The 22,463-nt window shown below is 39.3% G+C and overlaps 1 protein-coding gene across 3 annotated transcripts in view; it reads left to right on the top strand.

Annotated features, from left to right (window-relative positions):
* Ptc (protein patched) overlaps positions 1–22,463 on the top strand; it is an 81,446-nt gene that overhangs the window by 4,407 nt on the left and 54,576 nt on the right. The gene's annotated exons all lie outside the window — the stretch shown is intronic.

Below are 22,463 nucleotides of genomic sequence, written 5' to 3'. Positions count from 1 at the left end.
CCCCATCCAATCTCGAAGATACGTACATGGTCCGATACAAATAGTAATACACTGATACGATAGTAGTTCACTGTCGGTAGATCTTGAATAAAAATGTTTAAAATAATCCAAAACCCTGCCAGTATTACGGAGCACACAGAGACCTTGAAATAAATTTACGAGAAGATTCCTGCAGTGAGATCTTAAACAAAAACGTACAAATATATATTTTTACCAAGAGACACCTACCCCGAGAGGACTCGCGCGTACACGTTCGCCTGTTTCGCGTTAGAGTTATCGGAGTGTCCGTAATCGTAAGCGTTATCGAGAAAGAAAGCAGCTCGGTACGAGTTCACCGAAAACAATGTCTCCCGGTTAGAGAAGGAACTGATGCTTCTGTGCACACTTGGAAGTACCCTTTCCGTGAACGCCTCTCTAAATTCTCCTGCAGCTAGCTGTAAACTTTCACACACGCGGGTGGTCCGGAGACGTGTTTTTGAAGGTGAGAGCGTCACGGGACGAGGGGAGGGACCGGCGGGGCGGGAGGGGGAGTAGCGAACCGACGAAAGAAAGACAGAAGGATGGTTGAAGTATAGATCGACCAAGGATCGACTTCCTGCCAAGGAGTACACCCTCCTTGTCTACTCTGACACGAACCTCTCGCTCTCCGAAAAAAATCCCCCGACGAACACGGGGACGACGATCTCGAGTAGTCTTGCGACACCGAGATTGTCCCTCGAGATCTTTCCATCTCGAATGCCAGGCAAAATGTGCGCGGCACGTGAACCAGAGGCTATCGCCTTTCGAAACGGCCCGAACCGGGAAGGGAGCCCTGCGAGCTTCGATGCCAACAGGCCCTTTTCTTTAATTTTTCGGAGAAACCGGCACCCCCGGTGCACCTTCGGACACCTTCTGTCGTTAGATTTCCCTTCGAACTCGCTGTTCCGTTTTCCATTTTCATAATCTGTTTCACTTGGTCGCACGAACAACTTGGTTACAACGAACGCACGTGTGTAAATTAGGGGAATCATTTTTTTTCTTCTTAATTTTGGTAGAGATACTGAGGTATATCTTACAGGAAAGAATGTGGGTAATTTTAAGGGTGCAATCTAACGACCAGGTTAACACGAGCTAAGAAAACGGTATATCTGATAGGTTAGTTTTGTCGTTCGATGAAACATATTGAACAACCTGGTATATACGAGATTTCGTACCAAGTTTACATCAGTTTCGTTACCTTCTTCCGAAATTTGCAAAGAATTTGCATAATATAGGATAAAAGAATGCGTAGATTGTAAATATTCTTTGAATATTCGAAGAAACGAAATTTGCGATCGATTTCATCGAGGCTGTACTGAGAAAGAATTCAGGTAGTCTTATGGATCAATGTTAAGCTCAGTGATTAAGAAACACCTGGTTCGAATATTGGTAGCTTGAATAGACCGAAGTGTGAAATACAAAGCAGTATCGGTGTATTCCCTAACACCCTGACGAAGCCAGCTGCAACGCAGCTGAAAGTGATGTTTATATTCGGAAGTCTTAAGTACCATCGATGTACAATATCTAATATTAGAAAATGCAAAATTATATCGTACAAAGTATCAGTTTGTAGAGAAGTGTTCCTTCGGTTGTCTCTCAATTGTGTTCCGTGCTCGTGGACCAAGCGGAATGTGTATTCCTAAATCTTCGAGACCACCACCCTCGGTCATCTCCTCGAAAAGCAACTCCTCCCCGCAGATAGCCATCTTTCAACAGTTACCACTCGATGACTTTCCCTTTTCGAAGTGGGCCCACCACGAAATCCATTCATGCCACCCGTCGTGCCGTGTCCCAAAGCAACTGCTCGCGTTACACCAATAATAATAGTAATTACCGAAAAGTATTGGCACACAGTGTGCGCAACAGTAGAAATAATTCTTCTCGGAAGTTTCTTTTTCCAAAGCCATATCTCGGACCACCCAGGTCGAAGTTTTACGATACTGCGATGTTATCTTCGAGCACGTTGTGTATCGTTGAAGTACGTCCTTTAGATTTACGTGTGCTCGAATGAAAAGCACGTCTTGGCCGCGTTTTCTTTCTTTCTCATTCAGAGAACGAGTTCCGTCGAATCGCCGCGGAGACGACGAGATTATCTGGAACCACCGTAAAGTAGGGAACGCCTTTTCTGTTTCGACGTTTCTTCCGAAGATTACAATTAACAACTTCATTTCCTGCCCGACAGAAACCAGTTCCTTCGTAGTTTCGATGTACACACTTGTAACGTTTCAAATACAAATTTTTACGAGATGCTCCCTCGTAGGAGGTTCCTCTTGCGAAATTCTCTTTTTATGTAGAACGATCGAACAATCCTTTTTCTAAATCATAAATAAATGTAAAAACGTACGAATAACGAATTCTAGAAAATATTTACCTTTCGTTGGTAAACTTTTAGAAGATTGCATATTTTAGTTACACGACCCAAATGTTTGGTACCTGGAGCAAATATTGTTGGTTCGAAGAGAGTTGAACTCGTTGAACTTCGAGTGTAGACGAATGTCATCGTTGAACGGTGTCTACACGAATACCGAATCGGTTGTCCTTCCATTTTATCTAGATCGAGCGTTCTATATTTATCGAGGTATCCATTCTGTCGTACACACGAGTTTCTATGTATCCGTAGGAATCCTAACGCGAGAAAAAAAGACGACGTAGAAAAGTAGGTGAGCACTGTCGGTCAGTCACGACGATACTTTTCGTCTCGTCGATCATTCGTGGAATATGTTCAAAGCACGAGCTCTGTTCCAGTCGGACGATCACAGGTACATTCGCGACGTGGAAACCGCTTGTGTGACCACCCAGAGAGACTAGCTTGAGCAAAACGTTCTCGAGAACTGACGCAGGGTTCGCTTGTTATTACAGGTATACCTATCTCGGCCTGTTCCTGAAAGGGGGCTAAAAGCAATTGAAAATAATGCGTTCCTTTTATTATAATCGCGGCCAACTTTTCTCGACGATGGTGCCACATAGAATTCGCGGAAATTGCGCCATAAACGCGCAGCTTCTCGAACGAAACGAATCTTTGGAAGTTAATTCCATCCGAGAACTCACGGGGACACGTATTCGGTTCACACTGTTTCTTCTTCTTCGTTCTTAACACTACAGATTTCCGAATATTGAGGTATGTTTTATACGCATCTAAAAAACAAAAACAATCCATGAGAAAAAAGAGGAATTTATGAAATTGATCATATGTGTAGAATAGAAAAAGTCGTAACGTCTTCAGAAAACATGCTATGGAATTTAAAGTAAATTTCATTATGAAAGCAGTTGGAACTGGTCATTTTCGATCTTACGCTCGAAATGGTAACAAAATTAATTTTTTTTAATTATTTTTCCAATGTAAACGGGCAATTAAGGTACAATAATTTGCACCTGGTTCGACTTATTTTATAATACGGAGAACAAATTAAATTCTTCTTTTAAAAGACACTGTTTTTTAAAACCAAGTATTAGTAAGAAAGAAACTCTAGACTCTCGTTGCAAATTTTCGAGAAAATTGAGTCAAGTTTGATTCAACTATCGATTTGGAAAACAAATTGAAATTTTCCTTTAAAATACACCGTTCGGACCAAGTATGGATAAGAAAGAAACTTTAGACTCTCGTAAATATTCAAAAAAATTGAGTCAAGTTTGATTCAACAATCGATTCGGAAAACAAATTGAAATTTGTCTTTAAAACACACCGTTCGAACCAAATACAACTAAAAAAGAAACTCTAGCCTCTGGTTACAAATTTTCGAGAAAATCTGAGCGATACTGGCCGGTGACATCGGTCCGGCGCGCCGACCGAAGGAATCCACACTGCGAGAGTCGTTGGCGGCCCGTGCTTTGTGAAAGAGTGGTGCGTGTAATTACCGCCGTTCGCTGAGAGTAACGCACAATTTCCCTGGTCCGTGTTATTCGTTTCGTTCTCCCGAATCGCGTCCGAAACTAATTGCCCGGGCGGCCAATAAACGCGATCGCAGCCCGAGAGAGAGATAGAGAGAGAAAAATGACGCGGTGGAAGCGGGTATCCACGTATCTAAAAATACGGGTACGCGCGAAATTCTGAAAGGCAACGAGAAGAGATCAGCGCGAAAGAAGCGCCGCGGGCGCACGGGAGGATTACGTGCACACGCTGCGAGGCGAGCGGCGCTCGTACGGGCACCACGCCACCCAGGGCGATCGGCGCGACTAAAGCGAACCGATCGCGCCGCTTCTCGCTCCCGTTTTATCGTTTACGCGATTGCACAATTACGATGTCACCGGCGGCGGGAGGTGGTGACAGTGGCGGCGGCCGGCGTGCAACCGGCCACGGGGGGAAAAAAGGAAGAAATTCGGGGTCGACGGTCCACTTTTCTTGCCGGGCTCTCAAAAGGGAGAGCCACTCGGCGCGGTGTGCGCCCGGCGTTCATGCCGGATGAGTCAGTCGGTCTCACGGGCACTGCCCCTGCGATTCTGTGTATAGTATGCATACTTGCACGTGTGCATATATCTCTTAACCCTCGGAAGACACGGACCCGCGCAGGGCGGTGCCTTGGCTCAATTCTAGAGCCCACGGTTCCGAACTCGCGATATACAGAGACACGTATAACGTGTATTAGGGAATCAAAGATCACTGCTCTTGAACTATACCGACCGGTAGCCTATTGAGGGGCATATTGCTGTCTAGACTGTTGTTTCTTTGGTTCATTTTATGGTGTTTGTTTGGTTTTTTTTTGTAACGGTGTGTAGGTAGTTTTCTAACGAGATTTTCCAGATTTGTTTATCCATCTTGTAAGTACATACAGTATTTTTTTTAATTGGAAATATTAAAAATTATTGTTCAATTATTCTTCTGAGAAAGATGTTCCATTGGCTTTCAAGATTCTGGCCGATCTGCTGATCAGAAACAGAGGGTGAGAAAGCATCTTTATTAGGAAAGATATAGTTATAGCAGGAACTAGGGAGAAGTCAAAATCTCGATAAGTAAAGAAACGGTGAAACTTTAAATTCTGAATTTATATTTAATTTTATTTGGTGTTTAGCGTGTAATAAAAATAGTCTCTAGTTTCGGCGATAAAGACGTATCTACTGAAGATTCTCTTCAAATATTGAGTCAATCGGTCAACTAGTTCATTCAATGTTTCTCTTATCAATTTCACACGTAGCAGGAATGTATACTCAAACATGTATATCATCGAAATTTACACGAAGTGAAGCAAATGATTTTGCTCATATATTTTCAAACTCATACACTTGAAAAAAATGAAATTAAAAAAAATCGTTCCTTTTAATTCTAGAGTCATTATTGTTTTATTATCTTAAAATAATAGAAAACGAAGAATGTGTACAATAGCAACGTTCAAAAGTTTGGTTTAACATTTCTATAGGGATAAAAAAAGTCGACTGTATAAACTGTAACAGAGTTGATGCCAGGATGTATTTGCAATCGAGTAATTGGTGAGAAGTAGAGTATTCGATTTTGGGATTATTGCATTTTCTCGATATATTGAAGGTTTTGTTTCTATTCGTATTTTTTTTTTGTAACAGTGTGTAGGTTATTTTCTAGCGAGATTTTCCAATGTGTTTATCCATCTTGTAAGTACATACAGTATTTTTTTTAATTGGAAATATTAATAATTATTGGTGTTATAGCGTCTTTTTCAATTGTGGTGGTTATCATCGTGTTCAAAGTGGTGGATATCGATCATCTAAATCGTATCTTCTCGATTTCTTTGTCGTTACTCGATCCAAGTACCATTTAGTTCGTGTGTATACGACATAACTGGGTCATGAAAAGTATAGACAAGATGTTGACAGATGAGATTTTGTGCGATTGATATAATTGGGTTTCGTGATGAACGAATATAAACTTACATGTATGGCTGTCCAATTGAATGAACGCCGCGAATAAATTACTGTACGGTATTTTTATTCGTTTATTATTGGAATCAAATTTTGCCCGCGTCTCTCTTATGCTATATAATAAACGAAAGTTTGAATGCTCAATGAAAGCACTGAATAAAACATTAAATTCTTACGTGTTCTTAAAATCAATATTTTTCAAAGTTACCAAGAGTAAAAGTATCACTTGTAATAATGTTAATTCCATTCGAGGAATGATTGTATTTTATACTTTAATCGTACAATTATCAAGAATTGTGCAATATGTATCGGTAAACATGTTTGTACTCCGAAATTTCTTACGCAGCATTTGATTACAGAGAAAAAATGTTAACTCTGAAATTAAAAAGTTGAATTATATTAAAATTATTCCATCTTACCGAACGAAAATTAAACATTGATTAAAATAGAAAATTAATATTCAAAATATACCTGGTGAACGTACAGATTTATGTTTTATATTAAAATTACAAACGATCGTTTTCAAATCGTTTAATTAAATTCCAAGTTTCGCTGAGCATCAAATAATTATAATACAAAAATTGTATTATAACATATTTACATCGTTTACAATTATCGAGAACTTTTGTTGTAAAAATTTACTATGAAATTTCGCGGTAGATGCCGAAGAAGACACCGATGACGCTTCAATTATGCGTTATTGTATTATTTGTGTAACGTAATCGGTCCCTTTGATAATTCATATTTTGTTTCGCGAGGTGTCTAGTTCGCCAATTCGTTTGCGTAACTTCGTAGAAATACGATTCCTCCGAAGCAGATAACCTTGATCTTGGTAGCGGTAGACGTAAACCGGAAGTGTGCATAATTTGTTTCGTGTTGTATGTTATACTCGTTGATTACCACGCTCGATCGTGTCGTACGTATTTACACACCTGTGCACGTATACATCATCGCGAGAGTCCACTTACTCCAATTTGTTTACCGTCCTCGAGGATGATTCAGTTACAGGCAACGACCTCGACCTCCTGCACCACCTCCTATACACAATCGTTCGCTTATATACGACCGCGTGATCATATTTCCTGTAAGCACCGGTCAAGCGGTACACACTGTATTCTTATTATCGTTCGTTAGGAATTCTTTAATTAATACTCGGTCTGTCGGGCGAAATATTTGTTACGAACCCAAATAGAATGGAATTCGTTTGAATTTGTTAACAAATCTTAGCGAAATGTAGAGTTTATCTAACTACAATAAATACCAGAAATCGTGACATTTACGAAACACGTTTAACAGTATTTACAGAAACTTCTCGTATTTTAAAACAGTTTCGATTTGATTAAAAAAAAATTTGATAAATGTTCCGATAAGAAGAGATATATAAAAGTTCTCGAAAGTAGAAATTTTCGTTTAAATAGAATTTATAAAAAATAAATATAAACACTATTTTCTATCTATAGATTTCTACGTTGTAATAAATACTAAGTACTGTTCAGAGATTTATTGTGTTAATAACATTTGCAATACAGTGGATATATATTATGTATTATGTACATTATTTTATGCAAAAATAGTTACCTAGACATTATTTTTGACAAATTATTTTTCATGTTCAATATCTCTTGTCAAACTATTAATTACTTACCATTTTTGTATCTTTGATCGAAGTAAAGATATTAACCCTTTGCACTCGAAGCTTTTCTGCTACCAGTGTAATTAATTTAAAACAGAACATTTTCACCATTTCGTATACATATGTTTACATCTTACAAGAAAGGAGTAATTAAATTTTAATTTCAATTCCAAACCACGATGGTTTACCGAATCGGAGAAAGTACACCGAATTAAGTGGCGATCGAGAATCGCCTCTCGAGTGGAAAGGGTTAACAGTACGTTAATAACCTGTGTAATTAAAAACATACGATCGATTGTTTGATTTATTTCGTGAAACTTTTGTCAATAAAAGTTCTCAAATAATCACCTCCGCGAAAGTTTTATTTTACAAATTCCAATCAATTTCTCCCACACGAACAGATTTTTCAAATGTTCCTGATTCGTACGTAGACTAAATACGATGTAGCACTTCGTACTGAAAAGATTTTATTACTTCACTGTTTGGAATAAGAATTCACTATTTTATCGCAAAATGCAAGTAACAATAATAATAAAATACAAAACAGATCGAGTTGTATGATATTCCACCGATGAACAACGATTTAAAAAGATTGTTAAAAATCGTGTCATCGTAAACAGCATCGGAAATGCTATTCTTAAAAAAGAACTAGCTCCTATACAAACGGAGTGGCAGTTAACGCGTTGAACAAATAATGAGCCCACAGTCGTCAGTTGAAAATCAAACAAATACAATTTGCCTCGAACCGGCCGGCCGGCCGGCAACGAGTACTGTCGAGAGATCGAGAACGCGCCAGGCCAAAGATAACGACGAACTCTGGCCATACTATTTTATAATCGCATCTTAATTTCTGGCAGCTGAAAACCCCCGGTCTCCGAGCACAATGCTGTACATTCACGCACGTTGCGTCGGCCCCGGCCATTCGAGTGAGATTAAAGGGCGCCGACACTACGTGTGAGGCTTTTACACTAATAATACCTACGAAAGAGAGGGCCTCGTAAACGTCCAGAGGGTGGAGGTGATGCCGACCGAGAGCACCGCCTTTCCTCGGGGACGTTGGTCACACGATACGCCTAGAAGCTCATCGAAATCGCGCGATTTTAATCTACGACACGTGAGCTCGATCATACGCAATCACACTTCCGACTTCTTTAACACGTTCAACACCGTGACGGTGTTACGAGATTACAACGATCCTCTGGAGCGCTTACGAGACAGAAACTCCGATATTTGTCAAATTTTAAATAGCATTACATTAAATTTTAATTATCGAATATTTCTATTTTTTGTGCTACGGTTGAACAGATATCGTGTGATAAATATTTTCAAATATGGAGAACTGACGTGACGATCAGCCATGACCAGCGCTCCGAAGTTACGATTACAAGACACAAACTCTAATATTTGTAAATTACTTCTAAGTAGCATTATCGTCGTTAGTGATATTATAAAACACCAAGTCTATCGACGAATTATTGAATATTTCTATTTTTTATGCTACGGTTGAACAGATATCGTGTGACAAATATTTTCTAATATGGAAAACTGACGTGACGATCACCCATGACCAGCGCTCCAAAATTACGATTACAAGACACAAACTCTAATATTTGTAAATTACTTCTAAGTAGCATTATCGTCGTTAGTGATATTATAAAACACCAAGTCTATCGACAAATTATTGAATATTTCTATTTTTTACGCTACGGTTGAACAGATATCAAAACGATGTGTAATAAACATTTTTAAATATGGAAAACTGACGTGACGATCACCCATGACCAGCGCTCCAAAATTACAGTTACAAGACACAAACTCTAATATTTGTAAATTACTTTTAATTAGTATTACTCTCGTTAGTAATACTGTAAAATATCAAGTACATTGACAAATCATCATATATTGTACTTTTCATATATTTCATACATTTCATATTTGTACTTTTCACACTACGGTTTGAAAAACTATCGTGTAATAAACATCCTTAAGTATGGAAAACTGACTTGGCGGTTAGTGTGTTAATTTTGAAGTAGTCCTCCAATTTTTCACTTTGTGTTTGCTTTTTTAATTATGAATAAATACCACGTGTTCCTTACATTGGTCGGGTAAATGGTTCAACGTTTAATTGAAAAATAATCAATTTCCCCCAAGTCTACTTTTAGGGGTTGATCAAAGGATGACTCTTTTCGAGTTTAACTTCTCAGACCATTTGAAACCTCCCTCAAACTTAAATTTAAAAAAAAAACCTAAAGTAGATCTATTTGTAGTACCTATGCAAGAATAATAATGTTAATTGTGAACAATATAAATTTCGCGTGCCCCCTTCAAGAAACTAAATGACACAGCAGTAGAAGATAAAATTTGAAATCTAAAGATGAATTATAAATTTCTTTTTATAACGACTTCTAGCTTTTCATCATCTTTGGACGATCTAGAATCTACCTACATTACTCCAAGCATACATTCCTTACAGAATGCAATTAAAAATCGGTAAATTAGACCAAATAATTCTCCGAAAGTTATTCAAATCCGAAGTTTCATTTTGGAGTAAATTGATCCGAGTAGTCTAATCCCAGTATTAAGCGTAATAATTCTGAAGACGTTATAGATATACACTCCTGCATTCTTGCACTCTTCGAGTGTACCAACAAATGAGACATTACTAAAAATGGCAGTTTGAAAGCTTTTCAGTCCCAGTAAGAGAAAGATCGAGTACCGAAAAGAAAAACGGTTTATCCGCCTTAGATCGTTTCAGAATTGCGTCGAAAACGACCGTCTCAGTTTGGACAAACCAGTCCCCTGTCGGTTCCCGAAAGTTTGCAGACAAACGTCCTTTGTGCCGGTTTCGATACGTGATGGTACCGGGGCGCCTTTGATTTCCCTTGGTTCTCGTTAGGGCCCATCGATTCGTCTAAACGACGATTCGAAGCGACACTCCGCTGCAAAAGGGATAAAGGAAAGATTTTTCGCTAGGAAAATTTTGAAACGTCGGTGTACATAGCCCGGGGCCCGTAGCTCTCGGCTCCTAATGGCGTAAATCCGCTGTAAAGGTCGACGGAATAAGTCAGAACGAAATGGATGGGACTTGGGAATGTCGGGTCGGCCGTCCCTTTCATCCTCGCTGAGGAATACACGCCCCTTGCTTGCTGGAACCTCTTCAACCCAGGCCCTTTGCGTAGGGTCAGTACCTGATTGATGTGCCTACCTATCGGTCAAACCTGAAATCTTCGAGTTGCGGGTATGACTTTGTCCTTGAGGAACCGACAATTATGAAATTATAACTCGCATTATCCGTAGTTGTAGTCGTAACAAGCCATTTATTATTTCTATTCAACGTTTCGGTCCAATCGTTTGTGGTCATTTATCAGTATTATCAAAACGGGACAACGCGAATTAAAGTGGAGAGGAATTACGATAAATTCACCTTTCGATTCATTTAAACACGTACAATCTTTCGTTCCTCGTTATGTAATTTGTACATTTCTTTTTCTTTTCATTTTATTTAGATGTTCTTGGTTCGATAGTTTTGAAGATGACCGTAAATCGTCGGTCGAAAACGTTACAATAAATAGTTGATAAACGAAAATTGATCTATGATTTTTAAAAGTAAAGTAAATTCGTAAAAAAGGAATGCAATAAGAGGCATTAGTTCCAAGATTAATTATTAATTGTTTCGTTATTATAATTTAGTTGGTATACACGATTTTATTAAAAGAAATGTTTTACATTATGGAATGGAGTGATTGTCGTATAATTAATCGTATAAATTCTAATGGATACGACATACGTACAATTCTTTTTACACTTGAAACGACAAAATTCTAATTTTATAACTACTCCGTTTGATACGCTTCATTTTGTTTATTTTATGTTAACGTTACTACAAGTGTCGCGTATCGTACATTCAAGAATATTACATCTTCGCTAAGTTGTCTATTATTTACACTCGAGAAAGTGTAAAAATTTACACGTGACTACAAATTTTGTTCAAAAAAAAAGAATCCAAGTTCCCGCTGCTCTTTAAGAACGATCACTTGTACAAAGTATCGCGTAAAAGATCCCGTTACAACCTCGACTCGGTCTTCGCACTGTCCACGTTCCAACCCTCCGATTCCATCTCGCGCCTATAACAGTAAATGAAAAAAAAATGAAGAAAAACCAACGTAATCGTAATAATTACGATTATTCCTGTAATTGTCTTATTGCAGCTAATCGATGCTGCGTTTAGTTTCCGGTAAAGGAAGAAACGCATTTATCAGCGCGTCCAATAAAGACATGATACAGTATTGATATATTCATTAGTCCCCTAATAAGAGAGAATCGCATCTCGGCAAATACAGAATGCTCGATCTCAATTACATTTACGAGTAAATCGTCTCGCCACTTATTAAGCGAGCTCGAACAAACTTGGCTCTGCCATTAATCACGCACCGTGCGCCTTTCGATGCCAATCGTGCATCAAACGGGAAGAACCGCGAGTGGCGTGGTTCTTCTTACCTGTACGTGGCTGCTCGAGGTGGAAGCTCGTTACTGGAATCCAACCGAAGGTTTTCCTTTCGAATAGGCATCGCCGGTGGAATTCTTCGGTCGATTAGAGCGCCAGTCGGATCGAGTTTCTTGCGGACACTTTCGAGCCGTACCTACCGCAAGAACCTATTCGTTTATCTGGCAAGTCGCATGTCGTATCCGCGTGCGTATAGAAAGCCCTCCCCCAACCCCTTCGGTGGTGTAACGTTGTTTTTTTCTTTATTCTTTTTTTCTTTTTTTCTTTTTTTTTTCCCCCCGCCGCGCTTAGCTCGGTAAGGGAATAATTTTGAACGCTCCGCGGGGATTTTCTGACGCACGCAGCATCTAGACGAGAGCCGGAGATAGGCATCGGGCTTCGTCCACCCACGGGAATCCCACACGGCACCGCGCGCATTCAATTTTGCCGCGGCGTACGGACCCACGTTCGCGCGCGATGCTTTTGTGTTCCACGAGCGAGACACGTGCCTTAGAATTCACGCGATGGAGCTGACCGAGCGCCCGGAACGTTCCAGTGTACAGGGTGTTTCTAAATCGAGTTGTCGAACATTGCGCGACTTGGGCTCTGTGGAGAGATATATAGGTAAGGGAAAAGGAAATCTGTGGATAGGTATATAGGTAAGGAAAAAGAAATCTATGGATAGGTATATCGGTAGAAACTTGTGTTCTATGGATAGATATATAGGTAAGGAAAAAAATCTATGGATAGATATATAGGTAAGGAAAAAAATCTATGGATAAATATATAGGTAAGAAAAATGAAATCTATGGATAGATATATAGGTAAGGAAAAAGAAATCTATGGATAGATATATAGGTAAGGAAAAAGAAATCTATGGATAGATATGTAGGTAAGAAATAAGAAATTTATGGATAGATATATAGGTAAGGAAAAAAAAATCTATGGATAGATATATAGGTAAGGAAAAAGAAATCTATGGATAGATATATAGGTAAGGAAAAAGAAATCTATGGATAGATACATAGGTAAGGAAAAAGAAATCTATGGATAGACATATTGATAGAAACTTGTGTTCTATGAATAGATATGTAGGTAGTACCTTTTGTTCTATGGATAGATATATACGTAGAATCTTACCTTCTATGGATAGATATGTAGGTAGAACCTTGTCTTCTATGGATAGATATGTAGCTAAAATCTTGTGTTCTATGGATAGATATATTGGTAGAACCTTTTGTTCTATGGTTAGATATATAGGTAAGAAAAAAGAATTTGAATTAACGGTATTTTTCGATGGCCAATATTTTAAATTAACTAAAGGGTATCTGAGCACAATGTTCATACTTATCGATGTCGCAAATAATTTTTTATTAAGGTCCAAAATATTCATGTACTTGGTAAAAGGTTATTTACATATGACGTTCAGGAATACTGAAATTTATATTATAGAGTCCTTTGAGTTGATTTAATAAGAAAAGATGTCAAGCGAAGAAATTATATTTATATTTTAAAAGGTGCAATTTATTGCACTTTAATGTTTTTGATCTCTTGTTTCGCACCATTTTTACAAGAAATATGTTATTCGGTGTACAATTGTTAGGTCTTGTTATACATTGCAAATTACAGTTGATTGTGAATAATAAAATTGTAATGATTATTTTTACATGTAATATAATTGTAATTATCGATTTCATTTTGCAACCTTTTAAATTCTACTAATCGCTTACGACTACTACTCCATTTTTCAGTGCCATTCATTCTCGTCCAATCAAGACTAGCACAATTGAAAAATTGTATTTCCGTCTTTTCGTTATAAATTTTTAATCGAACATTTTTCTTACTACGTTTATAGAAAAAATTTTTCTCGTTTCTATTTATAGAGGATATTGGTAAAATGTGATTACTCGATCTGGAAATACCCTGTATACTTAGAATTCGAATGGGGTGAAGGTCGACTTTTGTCCGACAGAGCGCTCGATTATTCCAGCAACGTTTCGAACAACTCGATTGTTCGTGCAGCTTCGAGAAAATTCGATAAACTGAAATTAAAACGATCGATTCGCGTGCTTGAATAAATCACTTATATTCGATGCATTCTAGTCGAGATTTGCACTCCAACTTTTTATCACTGGTTCGACAATTGAATTAATTAAAGTCGAAGCTGAATTGATTAAACTTTTTCCAACGTGGTGTAACGATAGAATGAAATGATTTATTTATTAGGAAGAAACAGGATTAAACCAAATAATCTAAACGGATCTGCAATGAATTAATTATGATTTATAACATACATCTGAGCAAGAGTAATAATACGTGACACTAAAGTCTCGATAATACGTACTTGTTTGTCGGATAAAACTCTCTCTGGCAATGATAGGTACGTTCCTTAAACAGAAATTCGATAAATAAAAGTAATGCATAAGTAGAGTTCGTATAAACGTTTGATTTATTTCATTTCGTTCTCATGCTACGGACATTCTTTTTTAGCAATTGTTCTTTTGTCTTGAACGCATACTATTGCTATCGAGTAAACGTCCTGAGATAGAAGAGTATGAAAATGTTTACAAATAGTCGGTGAATTTATACGTGTTACATGAAATGTTAATATCAAGGTAAAATTCGTTTATTCTAATTTAGTTTACAACGAAAGCTGTTCAAACATAAAACGGTTGTGAAGCGAGGTTTAGATGGAAGAGACGTTTACATAAACTCTTTTTTATCATTCTTAAACGCTGAATTCATCTCTTAAATTATACCTACATTTCACAGTATGCACTATATAGAATTATGGCACCGACTGATTGAACGAGTATTTAAGAACATTGGAAGAAACAAGAATAATTACAGTGTACAATTACAAAAATGATATAAGTAATTTAACAGTTTCATCAGAAAATTAGTTTTAATGGTTAATTGGCTATTATATACGTATGGATCATATAAAAATGTGAAAGATATTTGTTTATTCGATTTTGTTTGTTATCAAAGTTTTATTTTTAATACATTATAAATTATCTTTTCGCTCCTGTTGATGATATTTAGCAAGTTTTAAAATTAACTGTTTTCCTTTCTTCAAAAAAAGTACATATTTCAATAAAATACTGTTAATACTCTTTTTTCTTTGTTATTGTGAAGCAAAAGACACAAATTTTTTAATAATAAATAACGAATGAATATTAATTATAAAATGAATGTTATTTCACCGAAGTTTCATTTTCTACCGCAATCGATATTAAAAAAAATACGTTAGGTTGTACGGAAAGTCATTCCTTTTTTTTTTTTTTGATGAAAATGAAACACGATTTGTTTAGAGTGTATAAACATTTTATTAAATTATATATCCTCCATTTTGGAAGACGAAATAACATTCCGAGCAACCCAATGGTTTACTTACGGTATATTTACTCATTTATATTACGCTATCTGAATACGAGAAATACGTATCCAACATTTACGATAACCGATTATCGCGTAAACACAGGAAACACTCGAACGAGCCACAGTTTCGTCCCGGCAATTTTATCGGCTCGTTTTCATATTTTTAACAAACGCGCTTTCTCTTGCAACAAATATCCGTAATTTTATCGAACGCGTCAAGTGCGGTCGATAATTAAAAAATCGTTAAGCTTGTATCGCGGAGTGCGTACCGTAAAACGTGTAATAAAAAGTAACGATTTCAAGTGTCCCGGGGCAATTATTTTGTCGCGGACCGTGGTACAATAATCGCTAATTGAAGCGCCAGAGAAACGTTGGAGAGCGTTCTCGAATGCGGGTGAACGCGCACGAATTTTCGCGAACGGTTCGGGATCAACGAAGAAACCGAAAGGGAAGACGAGCAAAGGACGAAGGGAGAGAGTAAAGGACAAGAGAAAAAGGAAGCGAAGACGCCACGAGTCGCTCTCGAGACGTCTATATAGCTCGCATACGTGGAGCAGGCGCACCAGAGAAGGAGGAATTCCCCCTTTTTCCCGTAAGTGGTCCCCGCGGACCTTATGGGGTTTCTCGTGGTGGGCAATATCTACATATTACAACCTCGTGGCGCGGGGACCACCGTCGTTGACATAAGATCCTGTTATGCTGTCTGCTATCTCTTCGCGAAGCTCGTGTCGCGCCGTAAAAAACATTAAAAGTACGAATAACATAAATTCGTTAAGCGTACTCTCTCTGCCTCCTCGACCTCCCCTACTCTAACCCCACCACCCCCCACCCCCCACCCCGGCGCCCTCTCGCCCCTGGAATTCCCTCCGTTTCCCTTCAGCCGCCACTTTGAAATCGTCTGGCAGCGGAGACGTGTCACGCTGTTCGTTTCTCCACTTCACCGACCAACGAGACTTCTCTTTCTCTCTCTCTGTCTCTCTTTCTCTGCTCTCCCGTACTCTCGCAGTCCCTTTTCTTCGTACCACGGGCACGGATAATTGTTTAATCGCACTCGTGCGGCAACTAGATCTCGAACGGGATCGGAGTTATGTCACGGGGCTCCCGCAACGACTAGATTGAGTTATTATAACGGGCTCGCCTCTCGATTTCCTTCGCGCGAGCACTGGAGCCGTGTGGAGAGACAGAGAGAGAGGGAGAGAGAGGAGAGACGCTGACTCGACGGAATTCGTCGTCGCGATATGTCTTGTTCCTTTCCGTGAAAGCATCATGCCCCTTGATCGGAGATAACATCATCGTGAAATATCAAGTTGCCCTTTAATCTTCGTTAAGGTTCAATCGAGAGCCTCTTATACGTCCACCGGCTTGCATTTCGTCGAGTAATAAATTCGTTTTGAGGACGTTTTTTTTTTTCAAGAATATCGTCTCGTGGCGTTGCTTACGAGTACTTAACTGTTCGAAATGGGTTTTTCTTTTTTTTTTTTTTTGCTTTCTTTTATTCGATATTTTAACTTGGAATTCATTTTCGTCGATTAATTCAATTTTGTACCAACGATTCGAGTTCACGGTAGTCTTCGATTGTACGAAATGGAATCGATCTCGTACATCCGGAGATGTTGGCCTTTCTGATCTACGATTCGACCGTTATTTATCTCGGTTCGAAGCCGAGCTTCGCACGTGTCGTCCAACGAGTAGAAGCAATGAAATTCACCGAGAGTCAGTGAGTGTCGGATTACCATCATTCGGCAGCTATGCAACTGAGAGCTACGAGACATGCACGCGTGATGAGTCATCCGCTAATGAAAATGAAAATTTCTACATTTGTCGTTGCAGCTTCGCGAGAGTGTTATCGTTGGATCGGTGAAGCTCTGCCGATGAAAATGAGTCCAAACACGACCTTGTTCGGACCATTTTCAATTTTAAGCAATTGGAAATTTTTGAAAACGGTTCGTACGAATCATAATTAAAAATAGTCGGAACAAGCTCGTGTTTGGACTTATTTTTACCGGGAAAGACTCACCGATTCATTGATAATATTCTCACAGATGTGCAACAACAAATATAAAAAGTTTCATTTTCAATTTTCATCGTTCGTTTCAATTTAGCTGAAACGCGTTAATCCAGCCATTGTACTCTCCTTGATATGACTTTGTCAAATTTTTTCATATTGTGTGAGTTCTATAAAATTCTCTCTGTTCAAAATCTATGCACCGTTAGAACATACGAGTGACCTGAAAAATTAGACACTGTTTGCGCAAAGCGAATGTAAAATTATTGAACAAATTCCTTCCGATTTTGGATTTCAACTGCAAATGTACAGTGTGATTTATAATTACACGCTAATGCTTCAGAGAGTAAATCAACACGTTAAAACGAGCACCCAAGAAATTTATATGAACGTACACGGTGCATACAACAGTTTCTGATTTATAGAAGATTAAAGGAAATGCTCAACGTACCTCGCGCCTCGATACACGCTACGATACGTCTTAACGTTGCGTCTCGCACTCGCTGGAAATTACCAGACGTCGTTCGAATAATTTCGAATACATTTCATACCTCTCCTTACAGATCACGGACGTTATTAATTTGAGTAAACATTGGGTCAGGTCAAGCGTGTTCGTAGCGTGTGTTAACGTAAAAGGCAAATACTTCGATAATTCAAAAACTATGGTGTGTACGGCCTACATACACGTGACACGTTCATGTAACAGTTTTTAATATAGCGTGTAGATTTACTTTCCGTAGTATCACCGTGTATTTATCAATCATTTTTCAATTTTGTCGCTAAAGTGTAAGAATGGTCGAATGTTTTTAATACGTCGGCTCTATCGTTAAAAATTTCTCTCGCTAAAGGACGATTAAAGCGATTAAGTAAATGATAATCTGTGGCGATGACTCCATTGAATACGTCGGGTGTGATAAACATTTCATATCCAATTAGCGTTGTGTCCAGGAGCACGCCGCGTTTATTAGCCACTTTTAAATTCAACAACTTCAATTTCCTGTGAAGACGACTAACACTAATTTATAGAGCAGGGCATAACCTTTGATGAAAATAACTCGTATTAAAAATAGGAACGCGTTATTGCGAAAAGACATAAAGACACTCGTTAAGACAAATTTAAAAAATTTTTTTCCCTTTAGAAATCTTACTATTTATACAAGTTGTTCGTAAACGTACGGTACAGATTTTTGCACAGGTATAATTTAAATATAGGTTTAGTATAGGTTTGAGAACCGTTTGGAGTTACAAGACATTTCTGTTGTGTCTTCTTTATTACAAGATAATTGAAAAGTATGGTGTCGACGTGACATCGTGCTTTAGACCTATTCAAACAATACGCTTCGATTGTTCTCGAGAAATAAAAGGAAAGCCGATGAGCTTTGAGTTTTATGTTTAATTAATTGATCTTCGAGCTAACTTTAATAAATACTTCGATGATTGCCAAATAGGTGCAAGGTTTTGGCTAAAAATTTACGAACATTCTCACTCCACTCCTACTTAGTGTCAATAAAGATATAAACTAAAAATAGTGATTGCAGTTGCACAAACAAAATCAGTATTACTCCCTGGACAATATACTGTCGATGCTCGAAAAAATTGTAACGAATGACAAAAGTCACCAGGTCTGGTACTCTCCTTTGGGCAGGAGCTGGTGACTTTCTGCCCACGCGAAAAGAATTAATCTATCCTTGTGGTGATGCAGAAGCATTCTTTTCGGACATGTAGTATACATATCGTACAAGACCGTTCAAGTTACGATTTATCGTACTATTAATCGTACAACGAATTGCAACGACAGTCGTATCGACTTGTCGTACGACCGTTTTGACCACACACGTAACGACCTGTCGTACGGTGTAGTCGTTTTTTAGCATCGCCGTAGGACTTATCGTACGACAACCCCACACGCGTTAAGATTATCGATCGAACAAACGTATCGAACAAATCGTAACGCGGCCCCCTTTAAAAGACGAGAGACAAACCCAAGCGGAGTCGAACCTCCTTTGTCCAAATCCTTATGGACTTATCCAACTTGGACATTCTGCCACAAGTTAAAACTTTGCTGGACCTAATAGAGATCGTTAGCTGACAACAAAAGAAGAGACATATGAGCAACCCTCGGTGAATTTTACTAGGAATGATAAACACTCGTTCATAGTTGTGTTTAGCGGAATCTTCGTCATTCAAATCTTTATGAATGTATCTGACGTGGGCATCCTGTCACAAGTTAAAATTTTGCTGTTGTTGGAGCTAATAGCGATCGTTAGCTGATAACAGAGGAAGGTACACATGAGCAAACCTTGGTAAATTCTACTAGGAACTATAAACACTCGTTCATAGTCGTATTTAGCGGAATCTTCATCGTCCAAATCCTTGTGAAGTTATTCGACTTGGACATTCTACCAAAGGTTAAACCTTTGCTGTTGCTGGACCTAATAGCGATCGTTAGCTGATAACAGAGGAAGGTACACATGAGCAAACCTTGGTAAATTCTACTAGGAACTATAAACACTCGTTCATAGTCGTGTTTAACGGAATCTTCATCGTCTAACTCCTTACGAACTAATCCGACTTGGACATTCTACCAAAGGTTAAACCTTTGCCATTACTGGACCTAATGGCGATCGTTAGCTGATAACAGAAGAAGGGGCACATGAACCACCCTTAGTAAATTCTACTAGGAACTATAAACACTCGTTCATAGTCGTGGTTAGCGGAATCTTCATCGTCTAACTCCTTACGAACTAATCCGACTTGGACATTCTACCAAAGGTTAAAACTTTGCCATTACTGGACCTAATAGCGATCGTTAGCTGATAACAGAGGAAGGTACACATGAACCACCCTTGGTAAATTCTACTAGGAACTATAAACACTCGTTCATAGTCGTGTTCATTGGAATCTTCATCGTCCAACTTCTTACGACCTAATCCGACTTGGACATTCTACCAAAGGTTAAAACTTTGCTACTACTGAACCTAATAGCGATCGTTAGCTGATAACAGAGGAAGGTACACATGAGCAAACCTTGGTAAATTTTACTAGGAACTATAAACACCCGTTCATAGTCGTGTTCATCGGAATCTTCATCGTCCAACTCCTTACGACCTAATCCGACTTGGACATTCTACCAAAGGTTAAAACTTTGCCATTACTGGACCTAATAGCGATCGTTAGCCGACAACAGAGGTAGGGACACACGAGCGGCCCTCGTTGAATTTTACCAGGAACGGTAAACACTCGTTCATAGTCGTGTTTAGCGGAGGTCGGTGGAGGCAGAGTTCCCCGTGGACCATGTGGCCGACGAGGATTGTCTGCACGTCTAGAGTTACCGAGTCTGGCCGGCCGCCGCGAGGCCGCGGCACGAGAGTTAATTGGCTGGAAAACCTTGCTATCCGATACTCGACGCCCCGGCTACTGCCCCGAGATACGTAAGCGTGTGTAATCTGTATTTTCATCTGTACTGTCTATCGCGCGCCGTTCTCTGGTGCTCTCCTCTCGGCTTCCGTCGAGCCTCTAACTGTACACCAAGCAGCAAACCGGAGGAGAAAAGCGTCCGCTCCTTTTCTCCCGAGTCTCGATTCCCTTCTGATCCGTGCCTCTCCTCGACCTTCCCTCTCCGTCTTTCTTTCCCTGTCGGCCAGGAAAGATAGGTATTGTTGCGGGTGGTCCGTGGTGCACATTGTCAGACCGGCCACCAGGTAGTGTGCAGCGTTGCCGCTCGCAATGTTGCGAGCGTTGCTCTCCCTTCTATCCTCTCCTCCTTTCTTTCTTTCGCTCCTCGTCCCCCTTTTTGTCTTTTTTTTTTTTACGTTTTATTTTCATTTCATTTGCTCCGTTTCTCGCTCTTTTACCGGTGTCTTCCGTCCTCGTTTCGTGTACGCGCGATCAAACGTTACACACAGGTTGTACGCTTGGCGGTACGCTCACGTCGGGAGACTTCGACGAAGCTTCTTCGCGCTTTCCATCGACCGATCGGCGGGTGTTTCCTGCGCTTTGTCCTTCGTCTTTCGTCGGCTGTCCTCGTTCTGCTTCACTTTTCACGATCAGCTTCCACTCCCGGTCCTCTCTTTGTCCGTTCGTTCTCGTCCTGTTTCTTCACACTTTACGTCGTCTCTCCGTTCGAGCATCCCTCTTCCTCGAACGTATCGCTCCCTGGTGCTGACTCTATATTTTTTCGACTGGATCGTTTCAGTTCGGTGGTAGTACGGTGAGTCCGTACGTACGACCCGCGGCCAGCTACTTATCATCGTCAAAGCCCACGCGGCCAATTTAAATCGCTCCGGCTGCCGTTCCAGCCCACCACCCTTTAACCGCTGGAATCTGTTCTTTTTCTTGAAAATCGTAGGCGGTATCGGCCTGGAATCGACGGGGTGGCTCGTAAACCTGTTAGAGCAAATCGGGAGATCGAGTATCGCGGAGCTGTTCCTGTTGTCGAAACGATTTCACGCCGGCGATAACAACGCTACTTCGGGTTGAGAGTTTAGGTACCACCGATCATAGTGAACAGAATTCGAACGACTGTATTCAACGCGCGAACCGACCTCTTGACTCGTACCCTTCCATCGGAATTAATTTAACACTAAAACCACCGACGGTCAACGTATTACCATTTGTATCAGATCACATACGTATCTGTTCTATTTCTACTGGATTTCGTACGTATCTTCGAAAGTAGAAAAGAAAGAAGGAATTAATTTACGAACGTAGTTAGCTCTCTATTTTAATAATCGCCATCGAATATCAAAAGCACCGTTAATAATTGAGTAACCACCAAAAGAAATTCAAAACTGGTCAAATGAACCCTACGGTGGTAGTTTTCGGAAAAGTAACTGGGACAACACGTGACTTTAATTTATTTAGGTTAACATTTTGAACTGGGAATCGTAATGTTTACAGTGTACACGTTTCGAATCTTAACTTTTTCGACAAACGTATTTACATTTTAATAGATTTTCAAAGAACATCGTCTCAACCCCGTATCATTCGAGGATCAAATTCGAAAGCAGAGTTTTTAAACGTAGTTTGCAAATGTACGTTAGAATCTTTCCTTTTTTTTGGAGCAACTTTTTCTAGAGCCCTTGAAGAAATAGGCTAAAATTCGAGCAGATCAAATT

The sequence above is a fragment of the Ptiloglossa arizonensis genome, chromosome 4, assembly GCF_051014685.1.
Source record: "Ptiloglossa arizonensis isolate GNS036 chromosome 4, iyPtiAriz1_principal, whole genome shotgun sequence".
NCBI lineage: Eukaryota > Metazoa > Arthropoda > Insecta > Hymenoptera > Colletidae > Ptiloglossa > Ptiloglossa arizonensis.
The sequence above is the reverse complement of the archived record's forward strand: the minus strand, read 5'-3'. Positions and strand labels throughout refer to the sequence as shown.